The 19,513-nt window shown below is 45.7% G+C and overlaps 1 protein-coding gene across 6 annotated transcripts in view; it reads right to left on the bottom strand.

Annotated features, from left to right (window-relative positions):
* MGAT1 (alpha-1,3-mannosyl-glycoprotein 2-beta-N-acetylglucosaminyltransferase) overlaps positions 1-19,513 on the bottom strand; it is a 68,851-nt gene that overhangs the window by 15,294 nt on the left and 34,044 nt on the right. The window contains exons 1-2 of one of the 6 annotated variants that reach the window (XR_009761577.1): positions 14,301-14,467; positions 11,754-12,568 (exon numbers count right to left, since the gene is read on the bottom strand). The exons of 1 other annotated variant lie outside the window; for it this stretch is intronic. The gene's annotated coding sequence lies outside the window, so the exon portion shown is untranslated. Of the gene's footprint in view, positions 1-11,753; positions 12,569-14,217; positions 14,273-14,300; positions 14,468-17,297; positions 17,636-19,513 lie in introns of those variants that run through there. 4 more of the 6 variants (XM_061619092.1, XM_061619091.1, XM_061619093.1 and 1 more) reach the window with 4 other exon arrangements.

The following is a 19,513-nucleotide window of genomic DNA, read 5'->3' on the forward strand; positions in this document are numbered from 1 at the left end:
GAACCTCACAGGATAATTCCCATGGAGAGGAGCAACAGTCCCATGGCATTTCCTTCTCAATTCTACCCTCTTCAATACAGGGGCCCAAATTTCTAACCTACAGAGACAGTCCGGAAAGATAACTTCTCCATGAAAACAGGGTCACACTCCCCCATCCTTCTCTTGGCACAGATTGTCAACCAGAGTAGTTTCCTTTATTGAGGCAGCTCGTGCTAAAACAGGACTGCTAAGGATGTAAATAAAATCAGCTTCACCTAAGAGAACCTGTAGTGGAAGATGTTGAAAACAGCCAATAAGTATTTAAGGTCATCAGGGTCCTTTAAAGGTTTAAGGGGCGGTGGCTTGATTGTTGCCTCTCTTTATGACAGTAAGAATAGCCTGCTCTAGAAAGGATACATTTACTACTCTGGTGACCAGGCCAGATAACACCATCTGGTTACCTGTTACAAGCTGTAAAGGGGAAGGATCGAGCGAGCATATGATGTCAGATTCTCCTAGAACTTTGTCCTCTTTCTCGTTTGAACTTAGCTGAAATTCAACAAGTAGCAGTGACTCTCTGAAGCTAAGGGGACTTCAGGAACAGATTCCAAAGTAAGCGGCAGCAGAATGGAGATGAGTGATTCAAGTGCAAACATGCTTTGCAAAACTGGTAACAATGGGCTACAGATGTCTCCATGCATTTATTTATAAAAGTATTTATATATCGCCCTCTCGCAAAACATCAGGGTGGTGAGCAACATAAAAATATTTAAAAGCAATACAAAACTAGCTTAAAATTAAAATGACTGGCTACTCAAGAGACGTTTTAAACAACTGCGTAGGCCTGTTGGCAGGAAAAAAAGTCTTCAAGAGACATTTGAAAGTCAAAAGTGAGGATGCCTGCCGAATCTATGCTGGAAGAGTGCTCTACAGCATGATGACACTAAATGCCCGACGTCTGGTTGAGGCCAACCAGACCTCTGCAACACAGGGGACCAGGGCGGCAACAATCCGACAATGTGGAATAGCTCCAGAGGAAAACATTGCAAACATGCTTTTCTTGTGACAAGCACTGCCACAGAGTAGGTGTAGCCTACTCCTAAGCCATGTTTAGTCAGATTTGTCTTGAGTATTCCATTGCTTCCACTCTAGCTGCCATCCCAACTGCTTAATTTCCAGCAATCTTTCAGAAAACCAAGGAGCTGCCTTTCGTTTAGTCAGTGGGAGGTACTGCTTAGGAGCAAAAGTGTCAGCTGTCCATGCCAGTTTCTATCTAGAAACTGTCCAGCAGTTTGAGATGAGAACTTGCCAGATCTGTGTTGAAAACCCCCAGAGAGCAACCTGGAAAGCCAAGAAATCTAGCTGCTTCTAGGAATCCACCATTTCAACAGTCCTTCTGCTGAAATTGATCTAAGCCTTGCACTATCAACTTTCAGGGTCCATGGCAAAGGAGTCAGAAACAGCTTCCCCAACCACAGACCTCAGAGCCTGTGCCAAAGCCATACTGAGCACATGATTGGCAGAGTGTGTGGGACCCAAAGACATTGAGACTGCCTCCTGGTTGTCCTGGGCTATGCTAGAAAAGAAGGTTATTAGTCTCCAAGGATTAATATTTTTGAGACTTTAAACACCAAAATTGAGATCATGTCTGCAAGCTCAGTTGGGAAGTCAGACAGTGGGACGGGTGGAACAACGACTTAATCTCCAAATCTGTCCCTGCGACTCAACCCAAAGTAAATAATAAGACCCTCTGCTGGACAAGGTGCGGATGATGGGATATTTATAGATTCTTCCTCTGTTCCCACCACCACTATGCTGACATCCCTCAAAACATCTGGCTAGAGGAAGTAGCGCTATGGCAGGGTCAGCTGCCTCATCCAACCAGATCTCTGTGATCCAAGCCAGGGTGGCCTATCTGTCTTGAATTAAATATTGAATTACAGCACTCTTACTTAAGTCTGACTTGGCAGTTAACAACAACAGAGAGAAGCTGACTTGGCAATGAGAGTCCCAGAAAAGGACGCGAGTAAAAGAGAGATGGCTTGCTAGCTGCCTCACCTCTCCTCCCTATCAGCTGGAACGTTTGGCCACCCATGCCATCTCTCTCACACACATGCACAACAAATGGTGACACCAAATCCTACCTTCTTAAAAGTGAACTAGAAAAAAACCTTAAAGAACATAAAAGCGAGGAATTTTAGTTAGTTCCCACTTCTGCTCACCCATTTCTTACTCATCCCACAGGCACCCACCCAAAGGGGAGGAGAACCCCCAAGATCCCCCCACACACACACAGATTGACACTATTCACACTATGGCACTCAAAAGATACTCACTTCCTGCCTTTCACCAGCCGGCATTTCCTCATAGCCGTGAGGACTACAAACTATACCAGAATGTAAGTTCTGCAAAGAGTCTGCACAGGCATAAACAGAATCAGGTGAACAGGTCTAGATACAACTTTGGATTACCTCATGGATCTAGCTGAACATAGTCGAGAGGTTAAATGCTAGACCAGGCAACTCTCATGCAGCAGGTTTACTGTTAACCGTTTCAGAGGAACTGCATTTGCCTTGCTAAAAACAGAGTGCAGTTCAAAACAGGAAGTTGTGTTTTTCCCATATGCCTTACAAAAATAAAGATTAGACAAGAATTTAGTGACAAAGAGAAGAAAACTCTTTAACAGTAGCATTGTTCCTTGTTCCTTAGAGTGTTACCCACCAATATCTCTGGAAACTGAAGGGCAATTCCCCTGAATGCTTTAAGTGACGTGGGCACTGACAGAATCAACTTTGGAGGAGGCCATGAGGCTCTTGCAAGGACAGCCATCTTAAGAAAAGGCCAAGATTAGAAGCAGCTGTACGTTTCCGGTTTGGTGAAGCAGAGAGATGAGGGGGGGAAATCCATTTTTGCACTCTTCAAAACTGAAGACTACAGACAATGAATGTATTCTACATTCCACCTATGGTTGCCAGAAACAAAAGCTAGCAGAAGCCTGCCTTTCAGGAAAGCCCAGCTAAATCAGCAGCAAGCAAGTAAGAAAAGAAGAGCCTTGAGTGAGGCATAGTTGTTAGGGTGGCCTACACAAGCCCAACCACAAGTGCCCCTTTTCCTCCTACATCACTCCGTAACAGAACCCAGAAAGCTGCCTCACACCAAGCCTGACTACCTAGCTTAATTTTGTCACATTACACCAACTGGCAGCTGCTCTCCAAAGTTGTAGCCAGGGGGCTTTCTGAGTCCTTCCTAGAGACACCGGGGTCTGAACTTGGAGTCTTCTGTAAGCAAAGTGTGTGTTCTATTGCAGCACTACACTCCTTCCCTGTTTACACGCAGCATGCTGGCCTGAAAAGCCAAATTCACAACGCCACTGGACATCAGTGAGGAGAGAGTCCAGCCATATCTGTCGAGGCCTTACTGCAAAAGTGCTCATATTTCTTTACAGAAATAAAAAATCAGGGTGGTGTATGCAGCAATGGAAAAATACTAAAAGCAGTACAGAACAATTATTACAATGACTGGCTACTGAAGAAAAGTTTAAACAACTGCATAGGCCTGTTGGCATAAAAAAAGGCCTTCAGGATGGAAAAAAACATATCGTTTGAATACTGAAATCTGGTATAGTAATAGGTGGAATATTGCCATCTTAGAAAAAATCACTCATAACTTGCAATCTCTACAGGGAACTGAAACACCGGGCACTTTCAAGGTACATGGTGGTACTTTGTTCTATATGCTCACAATGCAAATCTTCCCCAGCTGCAGTCTGCACTATCCATAGAAATTTGGGATGCATGAAGAAAATGCAATACAGATTACTTTTGGTTATGTACTCACATATGCCTCATTTCTATCTCCCAACGGTCACTGAGACATCCCTAATCATGTGCAAACTAAGCACTGGTAGGGTGTGGGGGAAGAGACGGCTCCCCCATGCCTCAGATAGAATTATGGTATCCTTACATAACTAGCAATACTTCAAACTTCTCTCAATACTTTCTAGCAAGTGTTCCAGCTCATATTCTGCAAGTTTCATCAAGCTGCACTGCTCATAACTGTACTGGTCAGAAGCTGCAATATGATTGAAGTTGGAAGGAGTTTCTGCATTGATACCTCCCCTGCCCCTCCTGCATGTTCTCCCACTTGCGCATCAGTTTACCTTTTGTATCTTTCCTGGCACAAAATTGCTACTTGCCAATCTTCTCCAAATTCTGTAGTTGAGCTGTTGCATAATATACAAATTGAGCAAGAGAAATAAGTCTACGTTCTACAGGTTTGCATTACCCCCAGGGTTCACATGGTAAAACAGAAAGAGCTCTGCTATTAAGAGCAAGGAAGCAGCCATAGGAACAGCAGTTGAGAAGATGCTTTGCATAAAAAAGGCTCCAGGTGTAACACCTGGCATCTCCAACTGAAAGGCAGGAGGATGGGGAAAGATTTGAGAACTGACGCTTGTTTGAGTAGTCAGCATTGGCTAGCTGGACCTGTGGCTGGACTCAATGTAAGGGAATGTCATATGCTTAAGAGAAGGAGAAACTAGTAAGCATGAGAAGAAATAGAGCCAAAGCAGAGGAACAAAGGTCAGCCACCCAGTCTTTCCCAACCAGTGTGCCTCCAGATGTTGTTGGACCACAGCTCCCATCTTCCTGACCATTGGCAATTCTGGCTGAGGCTGATGGGAGTTGTGGTCCAACAGCATCTGGAGGCACACTGGTTGGGAAAGGCTACTAAGCCATGGAAGTCTTGCTCAAGGGCCACTTCAGCACCAGCTAACTAAAGGCATTTTCTAAATTTATTTAGAACAGTGGCTTTAAAACTGCAGGAGTGTTGGGTGTGGGGCTGGAAAACCTGGGAGGCAGAAATTTCCTGGGAAGAATATGACTGAGGCTGGTGGACTCTTCCTCTCCTCACCAGCCAGGAGGATCCTCATTGAGTTATATTTGACTGAAGGATGCCTTCTCTCAAACCAATTCCTTCATCTCAATCAGATTTGGGAACAGCAGCTTTAGGAGAAATCACAGAGTTGTCTTATTCTATTCCTTCTAATGTGTGTGTGGAGCAGTATTCCACAGATATTTATAGTGTGCACAAGGGCTACTATGTGCTCTGCTGTGAAGCAAATGGTTGGCACTGGGTGAGGTGAGAATGTAGTGTAAGATGAAGGGGCAGGTTCAAAACGTCTGCAAAACGCTGCTCTACCACCAAAGAGGCTAAAATGTAAAGCAAGTTCTTAAACTATTGTCCTCCACTGCAACACTGGAAGCCACACTAATGCTGAAGCACCCTCTTGTGCCAGATTTAAGACAAACATTGAACAAGGACCAGATGATGGAAGGCAGGAATTAGAAAATGTCATAGGAAAGGGAGAGGAGCAGTGGTGACAAGACACCCTCTAAATAGAATTACCCTCCCCCCCTTAAAAAACATAAGGGCTCTGCTATAGCAGGCTAGCATCCTGTCCTCAAAGGGGCCAACAGATGCCTATGGAAAACCTGCAAGCAGGATGTAGGTGCAACAGTGCTCTCCCCACTTGTGATTCCTAACAACTAGTATTCAGAGGCCTATTGCCCCCAAAATGGAAGTAAAGCCATTCTGGGTACTAGCTACCCAGTTTCTCTACACTTCCAGCAGAAACTTTTGATATGTTCTATACAAAGGGGGCTATTCTATGTAAACATGTACACTGATGCATTCTTCTTTCACATGCTAACTAGGATATGTACACACATGCACAATAGGGCCCCACTCATATGGCAGGTTAGGTTCCAGACCCCCGCCGCAAAGCAAAAACTGCCAGAAAGCGGATCAGCTGTAGCGCTGGGGTCTGGAACCTAATCCACTGATCGCGCCAGAGCAGGAGAAGATCAGATCTTCCCCTCCTCCTGCACGATCAGCTCAAGTGGGAGTCTGATCGCAGGAGTCTGATCGCGCCAGAACAGAAGATCAGCTGTAGCAGCTGATCTTCCCCTCCTCCGGCACGATCAGCTCGAGTGCGGGGAGCTCCAGTCCCCCTCCAGCTGATTGCCCCTGCTGGCGCCGTATTATCGGAATGTCAAAAAGTGGGGCGCCAAGAAGCAGGGCCCTACTGTAGTTATGCTTGTGGGTAAAACCCTCTGGCTATTTTACTTAAGATTCATATCCTATATTGCTTATAATCAAGGCAGCCTACAGTGTACACCATGTAAGTATCAGGCACATTCAAATACCATTACTCTCACAACACAGAGAACTTATCCCATTCCTTCAGAACCCACAAATTGGATGCATTTTTAAGACATTCAGCAGCATCACAATTCCAATTCAGTATCTTTCCTCCAGCTCCTACTGCTTTCATTCCATCAGGGGAGAGGAATGACCTCTCACCTAATGCAAAATTGTTGCCTTGGTTCAACTTCCTCTTCTCCAGTCTTATCTCCCCAACACTCCTTCCTTTCACAATTATTTGGTGAACTCCACTGATCCCAAATTCTGTTCCCCAAACACAACATCCTCTACAAAATTAATATCACTCCTCATGCCATAAAAAGCCACTACAGAGGAACACATTCTTTTACAACCACCAAAATGAAGTGGGACAAAGTTTGGATTATGCAAGACATGCTATTTATGCAAGATGTACCCGCTTTATAAAACCTTTTAAAGGACCTTAAGCATGAGCACAAACATACAAACAACATCTTACAGAAGCTATAAAACTGAACCAATCCCCCAGGGGATCTGGATTTTATTGATCACTAAAAGCCCAGTGGCTCTCAGTGGCTCTGTCAGTATGCCAACTACAACCAGTCCTAGACAGAGCTGGCCTCACTACAACAGTCCATACATTGGTAACCTCACAAATAGACTACTATAATGCACTGCATGTGGAGCTACATTTGTGCCTGGTTTGGATGCTCCAGCTACTGCAGCTGGAGACTATCAGTCTATTTATGGTTTGTTTTTATATGAAGCCTCATAAAATAAATTATCTAAGTGACGTACATAACATCCAACTTGATATATATTGCACTAGTGTTGGAAGATCTCACTGGCTGCCTATTAGCTACCAAGCCAAGATCAATGTTTTGACCTTTAAAGCCCTAAACACCTTGGGACCAGGATAAATAGCAGGATGTCTCCCATCTTCCAATGAGACCCTGCTCGTCATTCCGCAACCAACGGATTGTCACTTGGTGACAACACAGAAGCAGGCCTTTCTCAGTGATAACACCCACCCTCTAGAATGCCCTGCATCAGATAATGTTAGGTGGAGACGGTAACAACCTTAAAACTCCAATTAAACCCTCACAATTACCCAAGATTTTCTAGGCGAACTCAAAATTTTAATTCCTGTTCTGTACACTGCTCATTTTTTATTTTGATATATAATTTTGTTTTTAGGAAGGAATGTTATTGTATTTTTATACCACTCAGAGATCTTTATTATATTACGTGGCAGAAAAAAACTTAGTAAACATAATATCCAAAGTTTGGCCAGTTTGATATTAGTGATCTCTGTTTTTTAAATGGGCAAACCTCAATTTTGGATGACAGAAAGCATTGGCACTTAGCTGTTTGCCTGTTTCACACAGCAAGCGGCTTGCCACACCTTTTCCCTGAACAGGCCCTCTGAGAAAGAGTTTTCATGCCTATCCAGACAGCTTTCCTTTCCTGGAATTCTTAATTAAAATGGTTCCCCACATATCACTGTAAGTCAGCAATTTTACACAGTGACCCCACAGTGCCCATTCTTTGTCAATCCCCATATCTTAAGAATCAATGAAAGTAGATGTTCGTAACCATGTTACAGCATTTTCAACAGGCCATTCCCACATAGAAGTACATTCTACTAGTTCAGTGAGGCCTACTCTCAGATACGTGTACACAGGATTACAGTCTTAGTGTGCAAAATGCCTTAACCAGCCTATTTGTCTCACAAAATGCAGTGCAATATCATCCAATTCCATTTTATACACATAGGAAAGAGAGGCAAAAAAACTTCAGTATCTTTGGGGCAACTAGAGAGGCTTCAGCTAGGTTGGGGTGCTAACTCAGGGATCTCATGGCCAATCTCAAACATGCTATTCACTTCAACAGGGCTCTTTTTCTTTGGGCTGCATAAGCCTTCCTCAGGCTGCCTCACATATTAACTTCTGCTCCTAGCAAAAGCAAACATACCAAGTATTTCAACATATGCTGCATGAATTAGTAATGCAAAAGTCTTGACTCACTGAGACTTGAAGGATTCAACCCCCTCCCCTTTGGAGTTCCATGGCTCAAGATTATCAATGCATCAGGCCTGTTGTATACCCAAGGCTGAGCAATTGTCCTCCTTTCCCCCTATTCCACTCCCCCAACACACAGCAGAACTCAGACAGATCTTTCATCTGAGAGTTGCAGACCAGCTCTAAACCGCCTGCCCCCAATCAAAAAGGGAGACCCACTGCCAAGTCTTACAGCCTGGGCTACTCACTTGAATGACTAAAGTAAAACTGAGTCAATGAATGAGAGTACTTTATGTACAGAAGGTGGCTTCCTCAGCACAGGCAGTGCAAATACAAGGGATCTCTTCCAGACCTACCACTTTCCAAAGTAACATGCATTGAGCAACTTGTTCCACCAGGAGTTGAGGTCCAGACAAGCCCATCCAGCCAAAGCCATGAACTCTCCCCCATGCCCATCACCAGGCTATATTGCAACATCCAAAGCATTCATTAAGCTGTTGGAGGAAAACTGGTAGTCAAACTCGTTTGACTGGCCAAAGTTGAACCCTGGCCTGGCTTGCAAAAGGAAAGGTGGGAGGTCAAGAGATCCCTAGCACTGCCTCCATGAGGAAAACCCTGGTCCCAAAAGGGAACCTATTATTATTTATTAAACTTATATCCTGCCCTTCCTCCCAGAAGGAGCCCAGGGTGGCAAACAAAAACATTAAAGCACTCTAAAGCATCTTAAAAACAAAAGACTATAAAACGTATTAGAGAGCCAGTGTGGTGTAGTGGTTAAGGTGGACTATGACCTGGGAGACCAGGGTTCGAACCTCACACAGCCATGAAGCTCACTGGGTGACCTTGGGCCAGTCACTGCCTCTCAGCCTCAAAGGACGGCAATGGTAAACCCCCTCTGAATACCGCTTACCATGGAAACCTTATTCGTAGGGTTGCCATAAGTTGGAAGCAACTTGAAGCAGTACATTTACATTTATTTATAAAACGTATTAAAACAAAACATCTTTAAAAACATATTTGAAAAAACCTAGTAACATACATTGTTGAGTTTCAGGCAAAATTTTCAGAGCCCCATTATTTATTTATTTGTTTGTTTGTTTGTTTATTTAAATTGTATCCCGCCCTTCCTCCCAGCAGGAGCCCAAGGCGGCAAACAAGGCAGCAAACATGGCACTAAAAACACTTTAAAACATCATAAAAACAAATCTTAAAATACATTAAGACAAAACAGTGTTAAAAACATTTTAAAAACTTTTTAAAACGGGTTAAGAACATTATTAAAAACATATTAAACAATTCCGACACAGACTGGGATAGGTCTCAACTTAAAAGGCTTGTTGAAAGAGGAATGCCTTCAAAAGGCGCCAAAAAGATAGCAGAGGTGGCGCCTGCCTAATATTCAAAGGGAAGGAATTCCACAGGGTAGGAGCTGCCACACTAAAGGTCCGTTTCCTATATTGTGTAGAACGAACCTCCTGATAAGATGGTATCTGCAGGAGGCCCTCACCTGCAGAGCGCAGTAATTGACTGGGTATATAAGGGGTAAGTATGAGGGGAGAGAGATTCTGTTGCCATCAGGGGAGGCTGCTTCCACCTGCCTTGCCCCACCCTCCAGCCTTCAAAAGGGAGCTTCTTTAGGAGGACTTTCTGATCTTTGGGTTGGGCTGTGTGGGTTGGGGGATAGCTTCTACTATGTTGTTTAGTTTTATTGCTTCTTTTTTGATGTTTATATACTTTTATGTCTGATGTTTATATGCCTTTATTTTGTACGTCGCTCAGAGTGGCTGGGTTTCCAGCCAGATGTGCGACTAATAAATCGAATAAAATAAAAATAAAAATAAAAAAGTAAGATGGTCTTTCAGGTACCCTGGTCCCAAGCTGTATAGGGCTTTGTACACCAAGACTAGAACCTTGAACTTAGCCTGGTAGCTAATAGGCAGCCAGTGCAATTCTTTCAGTAGCGGAGTAACATGTTGGTGATAACCTGCTCCAGTGAGCAGTCTTGCCGCCGCATTCTGCACCAGCTGCAGCTTCCGGACCAACCTCAAGGGCAGCCCCACATAGAGCGCATTACAGTAACCCAGCTTGGAGGTTACCAGTGCGTGGACAACAGTGGTCAGGCTATCCCGGTCCAGAAACAGCTGCAGCTGTCTCACCAGCTGAAGCTGGTAAAAGGCACTCCTAGCCACTGAGGTCACCTGGGCCTCTAGCAACAAAGATGGATCCAGGAGCACCCCCAAGCTACGGACCTGCTCTTTCAGAGGGAGTATGACCCCATCCAAAGCAGGCAACTGACCAATTATTCGAACTCGGGAACCATCCAACCCACAGTGCCTCCGTCTTGCTAGGATTCAGACTCAGTTTATTGGCCCTCATCTAGCCCGCCACCAAGTCCAGACAGTGGTCCAGGGCTTGCACGGCCTCTCCTGATTCAGATGTTACAGAGAAATACAGCTGGGTATCATCAGCATACTGCTGACACCTCGCCCCAAATCTCCTGATGACTGCTCCCAAGGGCTTCATATAGATGTTAACCAGCATGGGGGACAAGATGGTACCCTGCGGCACCCCATAGCACAGCTGCCAGGGGGCCGAAAGACAGTCACCCAATGCTATTCCCGGAAAATGACCCTGGAAATAGGATCGGAACCACTGTAAAACAGTGCCTCCAATACCCATCTCACCAAGTCGGCCCGAAGGGATACCATGGTCAATGGTATCAAAAGCCACCAAGAGATCAAGTGAGAACAAAAGGGTCGCACTCCCCCTGTCCTTCTCCTGATAAAGGTCATCCATCAGGGCAACCAAGGTCGATTCAGTCCCATAACCAAGCCTGAACCCAGACTGGGATGGGTCAAGATAATCTGTTTCATCCAAGAGTACTTGCAGTTGCTGTGCCACAACCCTCTCAATTACCATCCCTAAAAAGGGAGTATTTGCAACCGGTGGGTAGTTGTCACAAACCAATCGGTCCAGGGTGGGCTTTTTCAGGAGTGGTCGAATCACCACCTCTTTCAAGGCAGCTGGAACCACTCCCTCCCACAATGATGCATTGACCACACCCTGGATCCACTCGGTCAGACCCCCTCGGCAAGCTTTAATAAGCCAAGAAGGGCAAGGGTCGAGAAGACACGTTGCTGGCCGCATCATCACAAGCACCTTGTCCATGTCATCGGGCCGCATCCACTGAAACTGTTCCCAAGAAATTGCAGCAGACGTTGCACTGGACACCTCATTGGGGACTACAGTAGATGTGGAGGGGGCATCAAGACTGCTACGGAGGCGAGCAACTTTACTCTCAAAGTGCCTTGCAAACAATTCACAGTGGGCCTCCGAAGGGTCTAAGGCTCCATTTCCTGAAGCTGATGTCAACAGACCCCTGACAATATGGAAAAGCTCCACTGGACGGCTACTTGAGGATGCGATGGAGGCATAGAAGTGGGCCTTCTTCGCCGCCCTCACTTCCATACAGTACGCACAGTTATGTTTTACTCGTGCCTGATCAGCCTCACAGTACGTCTTTCGCCACTTGCACTCTAGCCGTCGTCCAGCCTGTTTCATTGCCCTTAGCTCACTGGTGTTCCAAGGTGCAAGCTGGGCTCCACAGTGCCGGAGAGGGTGCTTGGGGTCAACTGTGTCGAGAGCCAGATGCTGGTATATAACCAAATACTGCCAAAGCACCAGCTATCAATCACAATATTTGCTTCTGCAGGCCTCCAGTGAAGAAATGTGTCCCGCAAAACATGCAGGGAGTACTGAAGCATTATTTTCTTTATTAGGCATGCATACGTACACATCCCACATCAGAGTAACTGAATTTTAGGTCTGGATTGGATCAGTACAGTACTCAGCTACTGGATAACAACTGCAGGCACTGCTTGGGGTTTGAGTACTAATGGCCTTATACATTTTTCCCCTTATGGGAGAAGAGCACACCCTCCAATCCAGATGCTGACACTCTAGTCCTCTAGGAGGGACACAAAACAATAAGCATCTCATCATGACCAGCCAGAAACCCATGCCATTTCCAGATGGGGGGGATTGATCTTACAAAGTGATTGAGACCTGCTCCCATTTAATAGTGTTCATTCGTTGAAATTTGAGAGATGTGTGGCAACGGAAAGTTACTGCAGAATAACAGCGATCTATCCAAAAGTTTACTAGGTAACACGTGGCTAGTACAGGAAGAGGGAACAGAATGGTTCTTGGCAGTGTGAAGCGAAATTTCTATTCCATGGAAGAGCTATGATGAGTTTTATTTCCTCATGCTGTTGCAAAGCAATATGTAACTGTCTGTTCCCAGCAAAAGATTCATGAAACATGCTTTTGGTTTGACGTAGCAGCAGCTCTAGGCAATGAGCTTCAAGGCCTTACATCTTAGAATCCTATAATAAATGTTCAAGTAATAAATCAGTTCTAATAATTCAGTTCTCTCTCTCTCGTTAAGAATAAACACAGTAAATATAAGGACACATCTCAAAATCAACACTACAAATTAAGTTATATTACGGTGACATTTCCTGTCACTATTGCATTTACAGTGGAGATCTTGAGAAGGTCAGGTCTGAGCATAGCGGGGATCAGACACAACATAAGCAAGCCATGCCCACTTGCACAAGGATCATCAGAGTCATACTCCCTGGACTTGCTTCTACCCACACTTATTGGAAGATAAGAACCCTGTTCAGCCTTGGCTAGAATGCAGTATGTGATCAATGGGTAAACTGGAGATAAAAAGCAAATTAGAAACTGGTATTCAAGGTGCTTTGGATGATCAGTTTTCCAGCCCCCCCAGAATTGAGTACCCCCCCTTGCCAAAAAGACAAAGCCCTCTATTCAATTAAGTATGTATCCATAAATAGTATTAACACCTTTGACTAGAACAGAGTTAGCTAGATGTGTTTCAGACATGCTTGGAAGGCAGCCTCCGGGCAAATTCTACATCAGTCTATCAGGTTAGATGACATCTTAGATAACTCGTCACCCTGCCTGCCTGCCTAGAGGAAGTAAATTCTGTTTTCACACTTTGGTGAAGCTAAATGCACTAAGGTGGGCCTTTCAGGAAGTAAGGCAGCTGTTATTGGTGTTAACATGCAGAGGACAAGACGGTGGAAATCCCCTCCCCTCCACCCAGGTTTCATACTCACAGGAATGAGCCCCCACTTTCTATAGCATCCAGGCCCATAAAGGTAGCAGAAGACAGATGAAACCAGTTTCCCCCCACTTATAGTTGGGGGTGAAAGCTCTGCAAACTCTATAAGGATCATGAGAAGAAAAGCAATAGTGCTTGCAAAGTGTCTGGATAGGGAAGCAGAACTACCTAAAGATAGAAAAACACAATCCAAACTATTCAGCAAAGAGCAACCATTAGCAACTAATCATGGGCCAGTCTGGCAACACAGGATATCAGCATGGCTCCATACTTTAACCTTGGACTTAAGACCTAGTTGCTGTTCTACACAGAGAGTCCTGTAGGCTCAACAAGTTTGTTCAGATAGTGGCTCAGCCAGCATAGGTGCATCAGATACTACAACAACCTATGCAGTATTTTGAGTGTTTCATCTGTAAGCCACCAAAAGAATCCCACTGAGCTGGAAGGTGTGGGATTCAAACATGTTTGGAGACAGAGCATGGGACCAGGAGAGAGGTAATAACCATGCGAAGTCGTCCTTTGTCCTGGAAATGATTCTTGGGGGGCGGGCACAGGCCAGGGGAGAACCACTCCATCATTTAATTCCTTGCTGGCGTACATTAGAGATGGTATAGACACAGAAGGCAGGACTAAGAGGCCTGACACTCAAAGAACACTGCTAGATAGGTACATGCATATAAGTGCCAAACCAGATGTAAACCCTCCTGAATCAAAAAACTGTGGTCAGATAAGATCTCTTAAACTTTTGCTCCCATGTCTAATACCACACACAGAACTGGGCATAGCCTACCACACAGGAAACACATTCAACACATGCATGGCTATTAATGCAGTCACTATGCACCAAGTTCATCATAGGTACACAACTAAATGTAGCATTACCATGAACGGCCTAGAAGTCATTCCTTTTCAAAGGCCTCGTCACTTGAAAGCTTGCTTGTGTCCCTGATATCCCCCCTCCTTACCAGGCCAAGGTTCCAGTATCTAAGAAGTTCAACTTGTACCACTGTCACCTTTATCTTGCTGTTGCCGCACGGTGCCAGCATTTCTCCCTCTATCTGAAGCTGCGTGGAGTCAACACACATTGTTCTCCAGAGCAGATTATTCAGTCCAGCTTGGGAAACATTCCCTGTGCCTTGGGAGAAAAGTAACTCCAGCTTAAGAACACCCTGCTGTTGCTATATTTTCCCTATACCTCCCCTCTCTGTCCCATTCTCCAATCAACAGCCGAAGTCCACTGTTATAAAACTTGCCTTCTGTCTCTCTGGCAGCTTTAATCGCTTGAAAAAATCTTTCTGACGGTATCCAATTTCCAGCTGCGGGAGAGCAGTCAGATCTGTTGGGAGCAGGAACTGAGGTAAGGCACGCTGCCCTGCTCCAAAGTTTTGAAGCCCTGAGAGCTAGTTTCACTTCCCCAGGGAAATCAGGACACATGGCCCCTCCCTTGTAGGAGGGAGGAGGGCAGGGTTAAGAGGTTGCCACAGGGCAGCCCTCCTGTTCAGGAAATCAGGGCCTCTCTTCTCCTTCAACCTGAAGCGGGAAGGGTTAACCCTCAAATACCCAGAACCATGTGAAGGCAGCAACAGCAGACTCAATCGTTCAAAAGCTAATGCAAGTTCAGTGAGAGACTGAAGATAAAAGAGCTGGTTTCTCAAACCTGCATCTGGCAATGATCGTTGTTAGGCTAATGCAAACCTGAAACTGCTGCACTGACGAACGTGGGGCAAGGTGAGGGCTGGATCCTGACCTCGGTTACTGGCATCACCCCATCCCAGTGATTCCACTGAAGTCAAAGCTGACATCAGACTCTGACCTTGCTTACTACAGATGTGGACGCCAAGTTCCTCATCATTCTGCATTTATGTAAATGCAGCAGACGAACATGGCCTTCTCTTGCTAGAAGTGGAGAGAGGGGCCAGGGGTTGAAGAGGGATATCACTGAAGCAACACAGGGCAAAAAGATCCTTGCGAAAAGTCTAGGAAAAGGTCTGGAAGACAAAACAGCTCTCCTGGAGAAGATTAGCTAGCAAAGCAAGCAATGACAGCAATGAGCTAATTTCTGCTGCCACGTTTCCACACAGAGAAGCGTTAACCATTAACTGTTCTCTTTCCAGCCAGCTGGCTGCCTGTTTCTGGCAGGGAAGACAGAGGGGGAGAGAGGGGGGGCTGGCTTTGAGGTAAACAGGATACAGAAGAGGGAGGACAGAATTGTGGGGAAATTAGTAACATGACTTTAGGCATCTTGTGAATTCAGGGTATGACAGACACCCCCACAAACAGTCCTATCATGGAAGGGGGATGTAGGGAGGAGGAAGCACTAGTATGAACTCAGACTACTCAGAGATCCCAATGGAAGAGCAAAGGAAAAAGCAAATTGTCACCTGTGGCTGGGTGTGTATTTTTTGCCTCCCACACCAGCACAAGGGAACTGTGAGTGAAGGGAAGAGACCACCGGGGAGGAAGGAAACAGAGATACAATGGTAAGTGTCTTGAAGCTCTGTGACAGATGAACTTAAACTTTCCTCAACCAAAGAGAGGGAGAAGACAAAAGAAAACTTCTACCTTGTTGGGAACCAATTTAATTAACAGGACAGGATTCAACTTTACATAAGTTAGCATTCCTAATAAGACACATCAAATCCTCCCACTCTCTTTCCCTCACCGACTTAATGTTATTAGAAGGACAAATCAGACTTTAGTGTTACGTATATAATACCAACAATAAAAACATTTACTGGATTACTTGGGTCGACTTTGCTCCAGAAGATCAAGGATGCAACTGAACATGGGAACAGCCAGACACAATTAGGACCAGACCTTCCAACTCCATCCCCACCACAGCTAACTCACTAACAGGAAACAGAACTTGGCCCAGCGGTCCTCTGTATAATTATGTTAGAGGGCAGGGAAAATGAACAGAATGGACAAAAAAAGAGGAACAACCACACCAATCATCAACAAATCCAGGAGAGGCGATTAAGAGCAGCCCTGCTGAGCAGACCAAAGACCATCTAGTCCAGAATTATGCTTGCATAACAGGAATGCCAGCAGCAAGGCATCAGCACAATAGCACTCCTGCTTATGTTCCCCAGTAACTTATACTCAGAAGCATGCAGCCTCTGATAGTGGAAGTAATACATGGCCATTGTATCACTGAGCATCTTCCACATGCAAACAGTATTCATTTCTAGTCAATCGCTCAGAATCATGGAAATATGGAAGGAACTAACTCAGCCTTCCCAACCTGGTACTCTCCAGCTGGCTGGGCCTGATGGGAGTTAGAGTTCCAAATATCTGGAGGGCATTGGGTTAGGGAAGGCTAAGGTAACTGAGGTTAAAATAATGGATTTCTTTCCCACCTTTCCTCCACGATGTAAGTCCAAATGGCATACACCAGGTTTCTAGGTTGCTTCCCATCCAGGCACTGACCAGACCCAGACTTGCTTAGCTTTAGCAAAGTGGCTGTATCCAGTGCCTTCTGACTAGAAACAACATGCATTTCCACAGCACAGAGGGCAGACAGGACTGGGGAAATAGATTCCAGTGATCTATTCCCTCCCAATGCAATGTGCATATAGTCTAGCAATTACAGAAGAAAGGCTGAAGGATGGGATAAAGACTGGAAAGGTCACTCTGTCACATAACAAACAGCTGACACTGGAGCCTAAAGAGCAGAAATATTCTCTTGTCTCCATGCAGGGGTAGTTCCTAAGTAGTCCTGAGAGAGAGAGGCAAGCAGCCACCCGAGAGTTCAGTTTGGCCCACGGGGCTTCCCATTGGCAGCTCTTCATTAGGCAACTCACTCACTTTCTCCCATGAGAACTCAGATACTGCAAAAGTGCTCTTCAACCCACCTCCCACCCCCCAAATCTTCCTGGGCCAACAGCAACAGAGGCTTTGGCAGCATTCTCATACACCTCAGCTGTTCACTCCCTTTTTCCTGTGTGGATCACATAGGGGGAACGTGCAGCTGTGATGCATCATGAAGGGAGAGCTCTTCCCAAGTCTATGTTGAACACTTGGGAACAGAGGGTTAAAGAGCCATTAGTCCTCACCGTGACTTGGGCTGGTGTAAGCCAGCAAGCAGGGCTAAAACTGCAAGCTCTTCAACCACTGCTCAATTCAAAACATGGTCCCTGATATGAAGCAAATTGTTAACTGGGCCTAGACATTTCAAGCACTTTTCTCAGGCTTGATCAGGACTCCTTTGTTCTGTCCACAGTTCTCTAGAGGGCAAGGACCTCTTGTCTTCAACTGAAGGTGCTCATAGCAGAGAAGGAGGAACACTTCAGTTTCATACCTGTGAGCAGAACATAAACATAAACAGATCAAAGATGATCCCCAGTTGAAATCCACCCCCCAATCATGAAGGCTCCAAATCCCAGTGCCTGGAGGAACTACGGCTAAAGGAGGCAAAAGGAAAAAGCTTCCAATGCCAAACACTCCAACCTGATGATGCAGCAGGCTACAACAAGCTTACCTTTGCCTCTCAGTTGCATTTGCCCAAATGAAAATCAACACTTTATGACAATTTTCTGGCAAGATGAACATTTAAAGAGAAATACCTGTGAGCTCACACAGAGTTAAAAAGGCAGCAGCGAAGTCAACTTTGTTCACAGGTGTACAAAAACAAGCCTTCCCTTGAGACTCTAGGATGGAGATGTTATTGTCCAGCTGGTTCCCTCATGATGGCAAACTCCCTCTCCTGTGACATTTAGCTGCCAGATCAGGCAGAATTAATCTTTTCCATCTAAAGAGGTGTGTATGAGGAAATAGCAAGGATGGGGGGGGAGTGAGAAAGAGATGAGACAGTAAAATCTGCAAGGTGGCTTTGCTTGCTTGATGAATGGAATCGAACAATACAGCACTCCCCCACCAAGGAGGAGGATCAGCAGGACCAAGCTGGAAAAAGGAAACAGACTGAGATTTGGCATCTGCTGACCACCACCAGAGCTAAGGAATGCAAGCAATGGATAGGGAAATAAAGGTGGGGATGCAGGGGGTGTGTGCTACTTGAAGGCCTCGAGTAAGGACCTCTTTGGTTTGTAAGCTTCCCATTGGCTCCACCTGCACAACTTTAAAACTTCTGTGGAGGCTAAAAACCTAGCTCACTTGGAAAAGTACAATGCTCAAACTGCCAAATCCTATGACAGATTCTAGGCTCTGTGACCAAAACAGAATACACATACCTTTGGGCACAAATTGTCCCTGTTAAGGAAGTGCCAGCTTCAGGTTGAAAAGGGGCGGGTCACAAAGTCTTACCATCAGGAGGAAAAAAACCTCTCCCCTGTCAGTCACCAGTGGCACGGATTTCAAAAACAGCTGCAGCACAGGGGGGGGGCTGGAGAAGACCTGCCCTGGGAGTGAGTATCTGAGCATCTGGGTGCTTGCTCCCCTGGGTTGCTGTCTCTTGAGACGGCTGAAGTCCCTGGTAAGTGCCGCAAGGACTGGGACCCCCTGCCTGACCCTGACTCCAGAGAGAGGCTGCAGTCAGTCTTGCAGCCTCTTGCATCAGCTCCTGGCTGGGTGGGGGGCATAAAAGCCCAGCTGCCCTTGGGCGGCAGGTCTGCCACTGGCGAGGTCGCCACTGAAGGGGCAACACCAAAGGGAGCCTCCCCTTGGGGAGTCCCTTAGGAGTCCAAGGGCAAGGGCACTACCCCCTCCTATTTTTTTAAAACCAATCTGGAAAAGATTGGTAGCGGGGAGTGTGTATGGCGCATGTGTAGTCCTGTGCAGGGTGAGAGCCTGTGCAGTGAACTGAACAATAAGAGAAAGTCGCCAGATGCCTTCAGAGTGAGAGTCTGTAACTGGCAGAAGGCTGGCCCTCCCTGCGTGTGAGATGGGGGAGGGGGAGTACATGTGCCCTGTGTGAAAAATATGGAGTGGGTCTGACTGTTCCCAATTTTCTCAGAGGCCTACTGGGATAATTGGTTCAAGCAGATTTTGTTGGTGGGCTCTTGTTGGTTTCATTTCAGGTATTTAGGAGGAGTCTTAATAAAGAAGAACATGGGTGATGCCACCCCAATTTCAGTGATCATGGGTAGAGAGTGGTATAGCCATGGGGAGGTGGTGCACTACCATAGAAGACGAGGGCAAAGCTAGTTACGCCTTGTTCCTCGCTCTCACTCCTTTCATGGATGGATTCCTCATTGCTCATCTGCTGTGCCCACTGGCCTGT

This window comes from Rhineura floridana, chromosome 3 (genome assembly GCF_030035675.1).
Source record: "Rhineura floridana isolate rRhiFlo1 chromosome 3, rRhiFlo1.hap2, whole genome shotgun sequence".
NCBI lineage: Eukaryota > Metazoa > Chordata > Lepidosauria > Squamata > Rhineuridae > Rhineura > Rhineura floridana.